General features: G+C 39.0%; 1 long non-coding RNA gene across 3 annotated transcripts in view; it reads left to right on the forward strand.

Annotated features, from left to right (window-relative positions):
• The first annotated feature begins 2,517 nt into the window (after window positions 1-2,517).
• The window catches only part of LOC137862809 (uncharacterized), a 38,141-nt gene continuing 27,440 nt past the window's right edge, over window positions 2,518-13,218 (forward strand). The window contains exons 1-3 of one of the 3 annotated variants that reach the window (XR_011100538.1): window positions 2,518-2,616; window positions 2,937-3,123; window positions 4,101-5,049. This is a non-coding gene — a long non-coding RNA (uncharacterized lncRNA). Of the gene's footprint in view, window positions 2,617-2,744; window positions 3,124-4,100; window positions 5,050-13,218 lie in introns of those variants that run through there. The other 2 variants (XR_011100540.1, XR_011100539.1) reach the window with 2 other exon arrangements.

Consider the following 13,218-nt stretch of genomic DNA (forward strand, 5'->3'; position numbering starts at 1 on the left):
CATGAGGAGCTGAGATTTCACAGCCAGCAGCTTGTGATTTCAGATGAAGGAGAAGCAATTGGAACTAATGAACCTCAAGTAAAAAAAAAAAAAAAAAAAAAAGCACAAAACTGCCGTCATGCAGATGTTCTTAATAAATGGAGAACAAGGAAGCAGGAAAAAAGAACATAGGCTTTAAGCAGGCTCAGTGAGATTGTTTTGCATGACAAGTAACTGGTTCTTAATTACATGAATTCATTAAAAATACACTGCCACTTCTTCAGTGTATCCAGATACCTCCTGATTTTCCATGCAAAACACAGGCCTAGTCTGATTTGAAATAATTTAAGAGGTGCCAAAATGGTAATCACATACAGAGACGTGAAGGGAAAGATGAATCTTCAAAGCAACCCCTGCCTAAACCTGCCTATTTGTGCCCATCAGTATGAAAATTCAGCACCTCTTCTGTCCTTGTGTGGTAGCGTGATCCCGCAGCTCGGGGCCCAGCAGGTTTTCTGCCAGGCCCTGCTCTTGCTGGTGACCCTCCGAGTATAAATGTTACCAACTCAGCTTACTTCTGTGGGTGCTTTCCCATTTCCCACCAAGCACTGTGAGGTTTGTGAGGGAAAAGCATGATGTGAATACTCGGTGGCTACCTACAGAGAAAGAAACCTCATTCAGAAATAATTCTGTTCGCATCAGTAGACTGTGCCTGAGCAGGCCCTGCAGGATATGCTAATGCGAACATTTAATATATACGTGTTCCTTGGGGAACCTAATAACCAGGTTTTCATACCAATGACTGATGAAGGTACCACAGGGCTTGACCTGGCTAAGGGCGCTTAAAATATTGGCCATGCTGAATAGTTACAAGCCGCCATATGAATCTCTTGGGGCGTATTCCTTCTAGATAGGAAGTTCCTCATTGTAAATGGTTTCCCTGCTTTAAGGCAACAGACTTTTAATTCAGCCTTTATTGCAAATGCATCTGGTTAATGTTAAATTAAAACACCCCGGGAAATCTGTACTTTTCACTGTATTTGTTATTTATGTAAATCTTTGGACAGCATCCATTGCTCCAAAATCAAGTTAATTAGAAACATAGAAACTCTGCTGGGACTGTGTTCACGCCTGTTTCTCTGTGTCTGAGGTCAAGGTATTTCAAACCTGATACTGAACTTTTATTCTTTGTAATTCTTCTAAGACATTCTCCAGATTTCCAGCCTGTGAAATCTTCAGGTGGTAGGTAAGGGCTCAATCTTTTATGCTAAGCCTGAGGACAAATCCTATTCAGCAAATAATTGTAAGTAAACATTTTAAGTCAGGTTGATGTAAAGTTGAAACTGTACCTTGTTGACTTGAAGCTTTGGCCAGATTTTTGAGTAGATTCAGAGGCCAGAATCCACATCGAATGCTGCAGATACTGTGCTGATTTACTTGCCTCTGGCCTGTGGAATGTGATTCTTTGAAGGAATGACAATCCACCATGCAGACCTGCTGCCTCTCTGCGATGTTTCAGTGATGTCTGACACAAGGCTTTGTAGACTGCTCCCGGGTTTTGTAATAGGACAGCTCCCTTTTGCACAGTGTGTACGGTTTTCCCCACCGCACATACGCAAAGCTTTGACAAAGCATTTCTCTGCTTGGCACTTACATTCAGCATAACGCAGCCCAGCATCTTTGCCCAGAAAGTGGCACAGCAGCATCAGGAAGTAACCATGGCTAGGGATACAGAGCATTTAGAAACTACCACTTGCCTGTGTTTTCTCCGCCTCTGATGAAACGCTTTGGGTGAAATAGCTTATTCTACATTGACATACTTTTGCCAGCTACTTGCATCAATTTGAAGTTTAACAGTTTGCATATTATTTGCCTGCATGGTCAGGCAACAAAAGCTCTAATGGATGTGCACGTTAACCAAAGTGATAACCAACTTCCTATGCGATGAGACTGGTAGGTAGCATCATGTTTTGATCAAGTGATATTTGGACAGAACAAGCCGCTGCAAGTGGATTTGGGGGACTGAGCTGCCCCACATGTAACGTCCCGTTCCAATAGCAGAATTGCTTGAGACTCACAGGATTCCCTGAGACAACCAAGACTGAGGTCCTAAGTTAGTGTTTGTATCATAACATTCCTCTTAAATAGGCCATGTGATGGCAGCAAGGAAGGAGGGTTGTTTGATTGCAGGCACTGCTATGGCTGTCTGCAGATGTTAGTTTTCAGGGAAGGAAACTTCCATGGAAATGAGCTAAGCTTGCCAAGAGGGCATTTGCTCTCTGATCCTGGTTGTGATACGGGTGCACAGCTGAGAAGTGCGACATGCCAGAGGACAGTAATTAGGGTTAAGCCTTCAGTTGCTTTATCAAGAATTAGAAATAGTAGCAACAAGCAACAGCATGTTTTTACTTCTTGAACACAAAAGTTACCTCAGGGTAGCCCAGCCCCCAAAGTGGGGCAAAGCAGTGGTGTCAGCATGGTGTTCCACCTTGGCCAATTAACTTCAGCATCAGGTGAAGTTAATGAGCCCCCACTGAAGCCTCATTAATGTCTCTGTATGCCTTCTAGGGCTCCCCCACTGCTATCTTGTATTAGATGCATGAAAGTGTGATCTTTGGAGAACTGCAGCTTCCTAAGGTAACAAATCCTGATCAACTGTTCTAGGATGCAGGAGCCTGTGTCAATTACTCAAAGTCTCTAGCAGAGCTACTTTAGAGTTTTTTTTTTTGTGTTTGATTTTTCTTTCCTTTCTCCAAATCATACAGTTGTTTCAAATCCTTTTGGTCAACAGCTCATCTTCCTTTCTTTGCCTTTTGGTACACGTGGCTGATCAGCTCTAAAAGAGCTGAGAGGAGGTCTCCTGTATTCATCAAACAGTTGCCAAATCTGATGAGGGTATCTGCAATGCTTTGTGTTTCCCTGTATTTGTATGCTCTAAGAGCTTTTCCAAAATACAGGGCAGCTTTTGAGTTCCATTTCATCATAAGTAATCACAATTTGAGTGATCACCGTCTCTCTCCGCTATTCCTGTGGACTTTCACTTTCTGAGGCGTGCATCCTTGTGACTTGCCTACCACAGTATGGGCAGCCCCAAGACTGAAGAGACATCTGTGATTTCTTCTTGGATGTGCTGTCAGATAAAAGGTATGCCTTTTGAAAAATAATCAGCACCTGGACTACTTCGTTGTTATTTAAAGACCTGATCCCAGTTTTTGATGAATTTTTCATTTTAAAGGCAGTAGGCTTTTGGTGGCCTAGATTTTAGAGGAATTTGAGAGTAGACTACAGGCTATTTTTTTATTTTTAATGAAATTCAAACTGTGAAAGGAAATACGAATTTTTATCACTTATATCTCAAAACTGAATTGCCAAGATTTTATAATATATGTGCATCTTTTGGTTTTGTGCTCGTGAGGAGCTGAACATTATAATGAAATTACAATCTTGAGAGTATCGGGTATTTTTCCAGATGGGAGAAGATGAATATGGTATTTGAAAGTGTCTTGGAGGAGATCAAGTATGGTTTACATATATATGAGGGAATAAGAAACCTGTGTCAAGATTATTTGCAACATGTTTCACTGAGAATAAATACACCAAGTCACCAAATCTTTATGGATTAATGTTTATTTTAAAAGTATAAATTATTTTCAGAAAGAGTGCTATCTGCTAAGGGTTAGCTGGTAAAGAACGTCTACCTTTGTTTATAATTTTCTAAATATGGATTGTTAATAGAAGTGCAGGCAACTCCTTCAAATAGTGGACAACTCCAAATAGTTTGACCGAAGCACATTATTCCAATGGCCTATTTACTGCTGATAGTGTTGGTTATTATTGTGAAATAAAAACGTTAAATATTGACTATGTATGACATAAGTATTGATGACAACATGTATGGCCAAATCAAAATAATCTAGTGTGAAATGATTGATTACTCACCCATGAAACATGTGAATCCCTCAGAAAATGCAGTTATCCTGGTAAGTATTGAGACGGAGAAAGGAGATATGTACATTTAGCTGTGCCCCCGGAGAAAACCTGAGCCCAAACTCACTGAATCGGAGGGCTCACTTTCAGGGGGAATCAAGGCCTAAATTAATGCACTGCTTTACTTCCTCTAGCGAGACTGGACCTCATCAATTAATCGTGACAGCAGTTCAAAACCACAACCACCTGACAGGTTCCAAATGAATGGGGAGATTTTTAGGAATTAAAATTCCAATTTATGTTTTGGATTTGGAAATATGCTCAGTCCATTTGGTATGACTCAAGATTTAGAGCATTTTGAAGTATGTTTTCATTTTCTTCTGAGAACTTCAAACAGTGGATAAGTTTATTTTTATACATTTACAGAGTTTAGGGAATTTTGGAGCATGTTTTCATACTCTTATGTGTACTTCATCCCATGAATATGTTTGCTTTCACTCACTGTTATTAAAGCTGAGATGGATTTGTGTGAGCATGATTTGATTTGAGTTTTAAGCCTTTCTCTGAACATTATGCAAAGCAAAAAGAACTTCTGGAACACAAATATGCAGATTGTATTTTAATATTATTTTCAGCTATCCTGGGAACTCATTAATTTCTTGTTATATCTTTGGTCTAAACATAATTTTATATTAAGTAATTAAGCAATGAACTTGCTATCCTGTTTCTCATAATGACGTGCTTATGTATACATAATTCTATATTGGTAAATGCTACTGTGCAAACATTGCTCTGATTAAAATTCATTAGTTGATAAAAGAAATTACAATGACAAGAAATTTGTGGTCCCATAAGATCAAATGTTGTTTTGTAGCATCGCTAGGCAATGTACTAACACTATGCATTTTATGGATCTTTCACTATTTGTCTATCCAATTAGCCTATTTTTGCTTTTATTTGATCTCTCCAAGTTGTTGTCTTTTGCTTGGTCAAAGATATTCAGTTCTTTGTCTCCTGAATTTGCTTTTTGAAACTTCTTGTCTTCAATGATGTACTGTTCACAATTTCTTCTTCAATATTGAGAAGATACAGAGATGATAAATGGAAAAAAAATATTAAATTAAGGAAAAGGTTAAAAAACTGTGTGGTTCCCCACCCCGTCCCCCCTGTCCCCCCCCTCCCCTCCCCCCCCCCCAAAAAAAAAAAAGCGCTGAAAAGAGGAAAAGTCAAAGTTGTTACACTTAAAGTATTCTATTTTTGAAAATTGAATAGGAAAATACTCTGTTTTCATCCTGGAACTTTCTAATAAACCAGAAAATGTTATTTTAGAGGAAGACCCAGTTTTAACACACATAATCTAGTCGATGCCAAAATTTTAGCATAAATATCATTTTAGCAGTCATGCGTCCATATACTTCTGTCATGCCAACAGCTTGTTTTATACCTGCAAAGCTTCCTTACTATTTTATATCTATTTCTGAGTATGGACACACATATAAACATAACCCAGGGTTCATATTCAAAAAAATTTTTTTTTTTATTAAATATCTTGAGGAAAAGAGTTGCGTCTAGGCTTCCAGAACTTGAATCCTAAAATCAGAATGTCTTTGCAATTTGTCTGCAATTATTACACATTGCCTAACCCTCACTGGCATAGCTACGGCCTGCACCTTTCTCCACCCTGTTGTGGAGAGCTTGTTTTTGCAGTATTCAGGACACTGAAGACATTTTAAGAGGTTACTCTGTTTTGTTTTGTTTTGTTTGAGCAAATCCCTCTCTTTAATGTTTTAGCTTCCAACACTGCAACAGGGGTAAAAAATAGGTATCCCTTAGGAAAGTCTCAGACGTTGACTAAGGAGTAAGCTGCTACATCAGATCATTGCTGACATGAGATATTCCAACCTGTTATTTCAATAATAAGCAGTTCCTTTGTAGCTCCAGCAGCTGGCAGCTTGTGCTGTAATGGAAGCACCCCGCTCCCCCTGCAGCCTTTCACATAAAAAGGTAGCTGTTATTTCCTATCTTAAAAAATCCTCCAGAACTGGTGACACATTTTTTTTTAAATAAGTACAACAAATAACCTAAAAATAGAACTGTAGATGGAATGTGAGCTACTTAGGATGGATTAATGTGTTTATTAAAAATCTAGGGATTTGGGATAGTCTTGTGAGATACACATGACCTTTCTATGATACTCCCCAGAGATACTAGTCATACTGTCCGAGAGTAGTATAAAGTCATTCTGCCTCATGCAAAAAATATAATTTAGGGCACTTGGAGCCTGGTAATAGAATACGGACATAGAAGTCCTGCTCAAAACATTGTTTCACATATTCCACAGCTGTCAAATACTGCATTTATTGATATAATTATTGCAAGGGACTTCTCCCTTTGGATACAAATAAGTTTTGTGCTTCCATTGCTAAATATAAATAATTAATTTCTGCTTTTGATAAGTTTGTGCTGAATTTCTCTCTGCGCAAAAAAGGACCAGAATCTGCCTCTGAAACTCTGTGCATGGCGTACGGTGATCTCAGTTACTAGAAATGTATCTCGTCATAAAAAGCAGCCACCAATCTCAGCATTCATTGGATTATTGCATTATTAGCAGTCTCAGCAGAGAGGTCAAGGATTGCAGAAATGGTGTAGGGGAAGCTATCTCCCCCTGCAATAAAAGCCACTGAGTTCATGGTTGAGGCCTGTTGCAGAGCAGCATGGAGAAGGTGCACTTCATATTATCATCTCCAGTACTACAGGGACTCACCGTTGTGCTTGGCATCATACAAACACCTAACAAAAAAAGTCTGTGCCTAGACCTTAAGGTCTAATAATCGTCTTCCATCTGGGCAGAGAGGATCTAAGTGCTCTAAATCTGGCATCTCCTATCTGCCTCACATTTGCTTGCTTTGTTTCAGACTTACACTGCTGCTGACTACAGAAGTCACCTCTGTAAAAACAGTGGAATCAACTGATCTTGCTCTTACAAATTAATTCTTAACAAGCTGTTAACATTTGAAAAATGTTCTAATTAAGACAATCAAATAAGCAAACTGCTTAATAAAGTCAGATATGGTCCATGTATTTCAAGACTCAGGCAGCTAAATAATATTTTTTAAAAAAATATTGTGATCTTGACATACTCACACACTTACTGTGTATATTTTACATCAAGATAATATATGTCTGCAGCACTTAGATCACTGTGTCACAGTCTTCAAAAATTATATAGTAAATAATGGTAAGAAAGAGCTTCCTATACAAATAAAACTTGTTTTAAATATAAACTTTTTTTTTTTTTTTAAATCCACCGGTGAGTATAGGACTGGTTATTAAAGTTTAGAAGAGCTGTGGCTTTTGATACACAACTGGCAAAGTATTCCAGGTGCTGTTGCAGTGCTGATGTTCTGAAAAAGAATGGGCTCTTCAAAGTGTGGCCTTCTGCCAGGAGCTGCTCTTTGCCGGGTAAATGCTTATGGCAGCAGCCTCAGCAACTTCCATTCACCTCGGCCCTGCATTTGGAACTTGCCTTGGTCAAAGGTGCTCAGCAGAGGAATCATGTTCCTGAAGTACCTCCTTATGCATCGCTGCTGTCATCAGCAATGTTATATTTGCCATAACAGATTTTTTTTTCTGCCTCAGCTTTTATGTGACCCTTATTGCAGAACAACTGGACACTGCAAGCCTCTTAGGTGGGCCGGCCATCCTCTTCCTTTCCCAGCAGTGAAGCTGAGGTACCATTATGGCCTTTATGTTAGGCTTGTTTGCTTCTGTTAAAGCTGTCCTACCGAATATAGGGCTGTTCTGGCAGGGAAAATCTTCCCCAAACCACTGAAGCAGTAGGAAGGCTTGTGAGATCAAGCCTTCGGGGTCTTTCTTAACAGAGCAGCTGCAGTTTTCCAGAAGCCCAGTGCATAATGGGTTGCTCGTCTGTGGTTAGACACCATGTGCATGGAATCACCAAAGCTGCTTTATTATCAGACACACAAAAAAAAAAAAAAAAAAAAAAAAAAGAAAAAAAAAAGGACTGTATTTGTATTTATTACAAACAATAAATAGAAATTTAAAAATAAAAAATAAATCAGAAGATCTGGAACTTCAACACATCTAGAAGCACCAAGAAAAGTGATGACAGAAACAAAAATCTATAACGAGAGGCTGAGATGTTACAAAGCCATTAAGGAAAAAATAAGTTTTTAAAACAAAGAAAACTGTAAAGCAAAAAATACTTAAGTATTTTTGAGCATGGTTATTTTGGTGATGATAATGTTTAAACGCTTTCAAAAAGGCTTAGATCATAGGACTTCTCTTACAACTTTTCTATAAACTGTCCTCCTTGGGGATGGAGTAAAGTTTCTATATCTGAAGATACATTTTTTCACAATGGCTGTGCCCCAAAATTTACTTTTTATAATTTATATGGGATATATGTTTGTCTCTAGCTTTCCATTTCCTAGTGAAAATACCTGAAATAAGATGTACAAATAAGAACTGTGCTGGCTTTAAACACTTTCAATGCAGCACCTGGAACACAAGCTGGTTCTTACTGATTTATGCATCCTGTCCTGTGGCAGAGACTGCAGTCAGAGTGTAGCTAACTCCAGTTTCTCAGGGTCCATCCTCTATACCAAATAACAATCCACCAACACCTGTGTAGGTCTCTTGTTCTAGGGACTACCCTGGGGGATGTCCAGACCTACGTACTTTTGATGTTCCTTAGGGAGATGATACTGCCCTGCCAGGTTGCTGTACGCAACGTGGCTGATCAAAGGGAGGGAAAAAGAGTGTCACTGAAAAGAGTGTCACTGCCGGATGAGTTGCTGAAAGCCCAATGTACGTTTGGAAATTGCATGGAACTGTCTGCATTTTGAAATATGCCTGAAATCCCTCCTCCCCATTTTTTTTTCATTCTTCTTCATGGAAACAGAACATTGTGGGTAAGGGCTGATGCTCAAGGGCTACAAAAGACTGGTGGCACACGGTTGAGACAGAAGCCATCGAGAGAGAACAAGAGGCCTGCTGCCAGTTGTATTAATAAAAAACAGATTAAAGACTTGGAGGAAGAAGAAAAGGATACAGCTCTACTTGCAGGCAGGATAACTGTTTTAGGTAGATTTTTGTTCTTTTTTTTAAAGCTGTACTGCTTAGTTTCTTATGTGCTATAATTTCAAGGAACCACCTGCAATAGCAAATGAGGTTTATACTGGCTTCCAGCGTCCCCTACCTTTTAGCATTGTTTTGTGACAGAGCAGATTGAAATGTCTGTGTTCACATCCTTATTTTGTTCAGCCATAATATTTTCATTTCTGTTTTCTTGGATTGGAAGCCTTAGAAGTGCTAGTGGTGTTTGCATATGCATTTATAAATGGCCCGTGTCTTTGAAGTATTCTTCTGTGAGCAGCCTGGAGGTGTGAAGACTTTGCTTCTGAGTCAAGGTTTGTGTCTGTCATTCTTGAAGACTTGCAAGAGCAGCCCTTGCACTTGCTTTATCCCCTGGGATTACGTGGCAGTCTGGCACCTGGATTCACATCTCCTCGTTTACTTGTGTTTGATAGCTGTTCTTCAGCGCCTGTATCTTCAAAAACCTGTGTTGTTTCTGTCGCCTGAAAAACATAAAACCACTGGGGATTTACACATACATGAGATGAAATGCTGCACTGTAGCCAAACGGGCTTTCTTCCTTAGATGTCAGAATGGTTATGTAAAAGAAGTTTTCTGCAGTGTATAGGCATCAGTTGCCAATATTTTGAACATCTGAAACAGCAGCACTCAAAATGCTATCATCTGCCTGATGGAAATGAAGATAGAGCAATCTTGGGTTTGGTACTGTGCAGTTCTAATGCAGAGAGCCTTACTGCCTCTTTTGAGGGGTTGGAGCAGAGTTCACAGAGCTGGAAATTAATTCAGGGAAGTTACTATTTCCCTCTCTCCCACTGAGATTTGTTTTTTGTTTGTTTGTGTTTTTGTTGTTCTTGTTGTTGTTGATGTTTTTTCACTAACCTGAAAATGTTCAAATACATTTTGCTTCTTTACTATGGAAAACAACATGGTTACAGTTCAGTCCTTTTCTCAAATATCATATTTCTGAAGTCCATTTAATAGGTATTGATGAAACACCCGACCCTAATTTAGTAGTGTTTGCTGCCAACCACATGCTGCTTCTTTGGCTTTATGTTTGTTATTCGATGCCTCGGTCATGCTATGGAAAGTGTTGCATCTGTTCTGTTTTGGTTGATACTGGTCAGTTCCTTCCATTTCAATGCTGACTTCCCAAATCTTAATATATTCCTTGCTTTGTTGCTTGTTCATTCAGAACTCTGTTAACATGTGGAAGGCAGGCAAGGTTTCATGAGAAGAGTCAAGCACTGAAAGAGAGTACTGTTATTTCCAAGGATACGGAAAATATTCTTCACCTGTTAGGCTATTATGTGTCAAATGCTGAGAAAATAATAGTATTAATGAGTCCAAACTGGTCCTTCTGATAATACTGAGAATGTCTGAATTTCTGTTCAATTTCTATTCAAGATAGACTCAAGTTTTCTGATAGGTGAACAAAGAGACAATCTTCTGATCTTCATACTGTGGTTGCCTCTTTCCTTTGGTGTTCCCCAGTAAAATCTTCAGTATTTCCCAAAGTAACCAGGCTTTACAAGCCTTTTGGATGATCTTTCCCCAAAAGGGCTTGCTTTGTTTCACCAGCTTTTGAACTTCTATTTCTCCTTTATTATCCCTTTATTGGTTGGTGTAGTGCCTAACTGAATCCTCCCTCTTGATTTCTGGATGGTTGGAGCAATGTTTGTAAAGCTCGATTTCCAACAATTTAAAGCAGGGTGCTCAGCCCCTAGGCAGGTCAGAGGGACAGCACTAATCTGTCCTCCCATCCTGGGAAAGGAGCTAGCTGGGTCATCTGGCTGGAAGGTTTAAGGGGATGGCTTAAGGTGCTGTAATATTCATATTCCCTCTCTTAGTAACATCCTTTGAAGGAAGCTGGGGTTCAGAAAAGAGAGAAAAAATGAAATACATGTCTAATGTCTAGCTTTATACCACATGGATTTCTTTACTATTTGATTTAAATATATAAAGAAACACCAATGGCTATTTATCTACTACCTCTCCTCTGATGCTATGCTCTAAGAGTGTGCAAATAAGCAGAAATACACTCACAGTGCAGTAAGTGTAAATTTTTATAACAAGATGCAGGTGCAAACTAGAAGATAAAAAAAAAAAAAAAATCCGAACTTTTAACTGCTTTGCAGAGAATATTTATTTCCTGGATGATCTTGTACAATTTTTAAAGCCTTCCTCTTTCAAAGTGCTCTTAAAAATAGCGCGTTTGAAACAAATGATCTATTATGCAATAACAATTGTGCTAAACAGAAAAAGAGCAGCTGTTACTGGAAGTTGCACTTAATTGTTGTATTTTCCAGCATAAGGTTGCTTGGTGGGAACAGTGTGGGGGAAAAATGCAAGCAATTGCCAAAAACCAAGCACGTGAGGTGAAACTTGAATTTGCTCTCATGAGAACTTTCTAAGATTCGTAAGTGGCTGAGGAAAGCATGCTGGATTTAAATCTCTGGAGATTACTGTATAGAGAGAGAGCAGAGCAGGCAGTGTTGGCCAGAAAAAGAGAGGAGAATGTAGAAAATCAGAAGGACTGTTAGGAAGGTAAGAGCCATCAGGATGGACGGAGGATAAAACGCCTGTTGCCACTTCATTTTTTTTTCTTTTGTGGCTTCCTGAATAAATTTGAAGCTCCTTAATTGTTCTCTCTCCTTTAATCCCCACAGAACGGTTTTATTTTTATTATTATGTTATTTTTAAATGAAAGGAGCAAAGCACACCTCTGTAACAAATATTAATCTTTGCGGAGTAGAAATCAGATAAATTAACTTGGGACATTTTGTAAGCACTGTAGGCGAAATTTTGGTGTGATATATGCGTGCCTTAAAAGCAGTCTCTGAAGTAGGACTTAAGCAAAATAGCCCCCTAGGCTCTGGCCGTTGTCAGACCGCTGGGAAAGCCGTGGCAGAGGGCACCCCCAGGCAGGAGTAGGAGAAGGTCCAGAGGCGAGGGCTTGCATGGGTGCCTCCTGGCCCAGCGGTGGCCATTACTCACTCATGAGCATTTCTGTGCTTTGGCACTGCTCTCACCCACAAAATCTGCCGCAGGGGTTCCGTGCTCTGGGAACGCAGCTTGTTAGTCAATGTGTTCTTGCAGCATGAGGCTGTAAAACATTGTGGGTCGTAACAGGCAGCTATTTATTTCTTAATATGTCCTTAGATGCCAGAGGGGAGATTATTTATTTATTTATTTATTTGGTTACAAAAATAAAAATAGTACTGGAATGTATTTATTAGGGAATGACTGTATTTATTTTGAACAACACCACATTCATCCAAATCCACAGTCAAAACTACAAGAAAGTACAGTTTCCACAATGCTCCAAGCTTGATTCTCCAAACACCTATATTGCCCCCATTGTGAATAATTCCACTGGCTTCTGTGAAAAAGCATGCAGTAGCCAACCTTTCACCCAGTGCTATTTGCAGGATCACTCTCCACATTACTTCAGGACTAAGTTTAGCTCCAGAGAACAAACACGTTGCCCAAAAAAGAACAAATGCAAACTGAAAATTGAGCAATGCTCTGAAAATGATTTTTTTCAACATTAGTATGATCAAGTTTGATTACTATTAATTCATTAACCACCATATATTACAGCTGGAAAATCTGTTTCTTGTTGCCAACTGTGTTACATTGATTCAGTATGAGTGCGACCACTGAGTATCAGTCGATATTAGAAAATTGCACAGTTTATGCAAATTAACAATCATTTTTTTCTTTGCACAAAACCGATCTTGATGTCTGCAAAAGCTTAGAGTATGAGATGATAATTGTTCCCATTTTATTATGGAGATACTGGTCATGGCTCCATAGTTAAGACTCAGCTGAGTTTCGTCCCTGAAGCAGGAATTCATCCGTGTTGCTAAAAACGAAAATCACCACCTCTGAGGTAGATCTGTAACACCTTCTTCCTGAATAAAATTTTGGCCTTTGTGAAGGCAAGACGAACTGCAGTATTGGTACCATGCATTTTCAAAGAATTTTTGAACATATGTGATGATAAATTAAAGTTTTAAAATGAGTTCTTTAAGCAAACACAATTGACAACAACTTGATCGGAGCATATATTTGATACTGCTGTGCTGTCATACCAATGTGTCACCACTTACGACTGGCATGTTGATCATTTTAGACAAGTAGATGTAATTTATACAGTAATTTGCAGCATAGGAATGCCTAAGTAGGAGAAAC

The sequence above is a fragment of the Anas acuta genome, chromosome 12, assembly GCF_963932015.1.
Source record: "Anas acuta chromosome 12, bAnaAcu1.1, whole genome shotgun sequence".
Taxonomy (NCBI): Eukaryota; Metazoa; Chordata; class Aves; order Anseriformes; family Anatidae; genus Anas; species Anas acuta.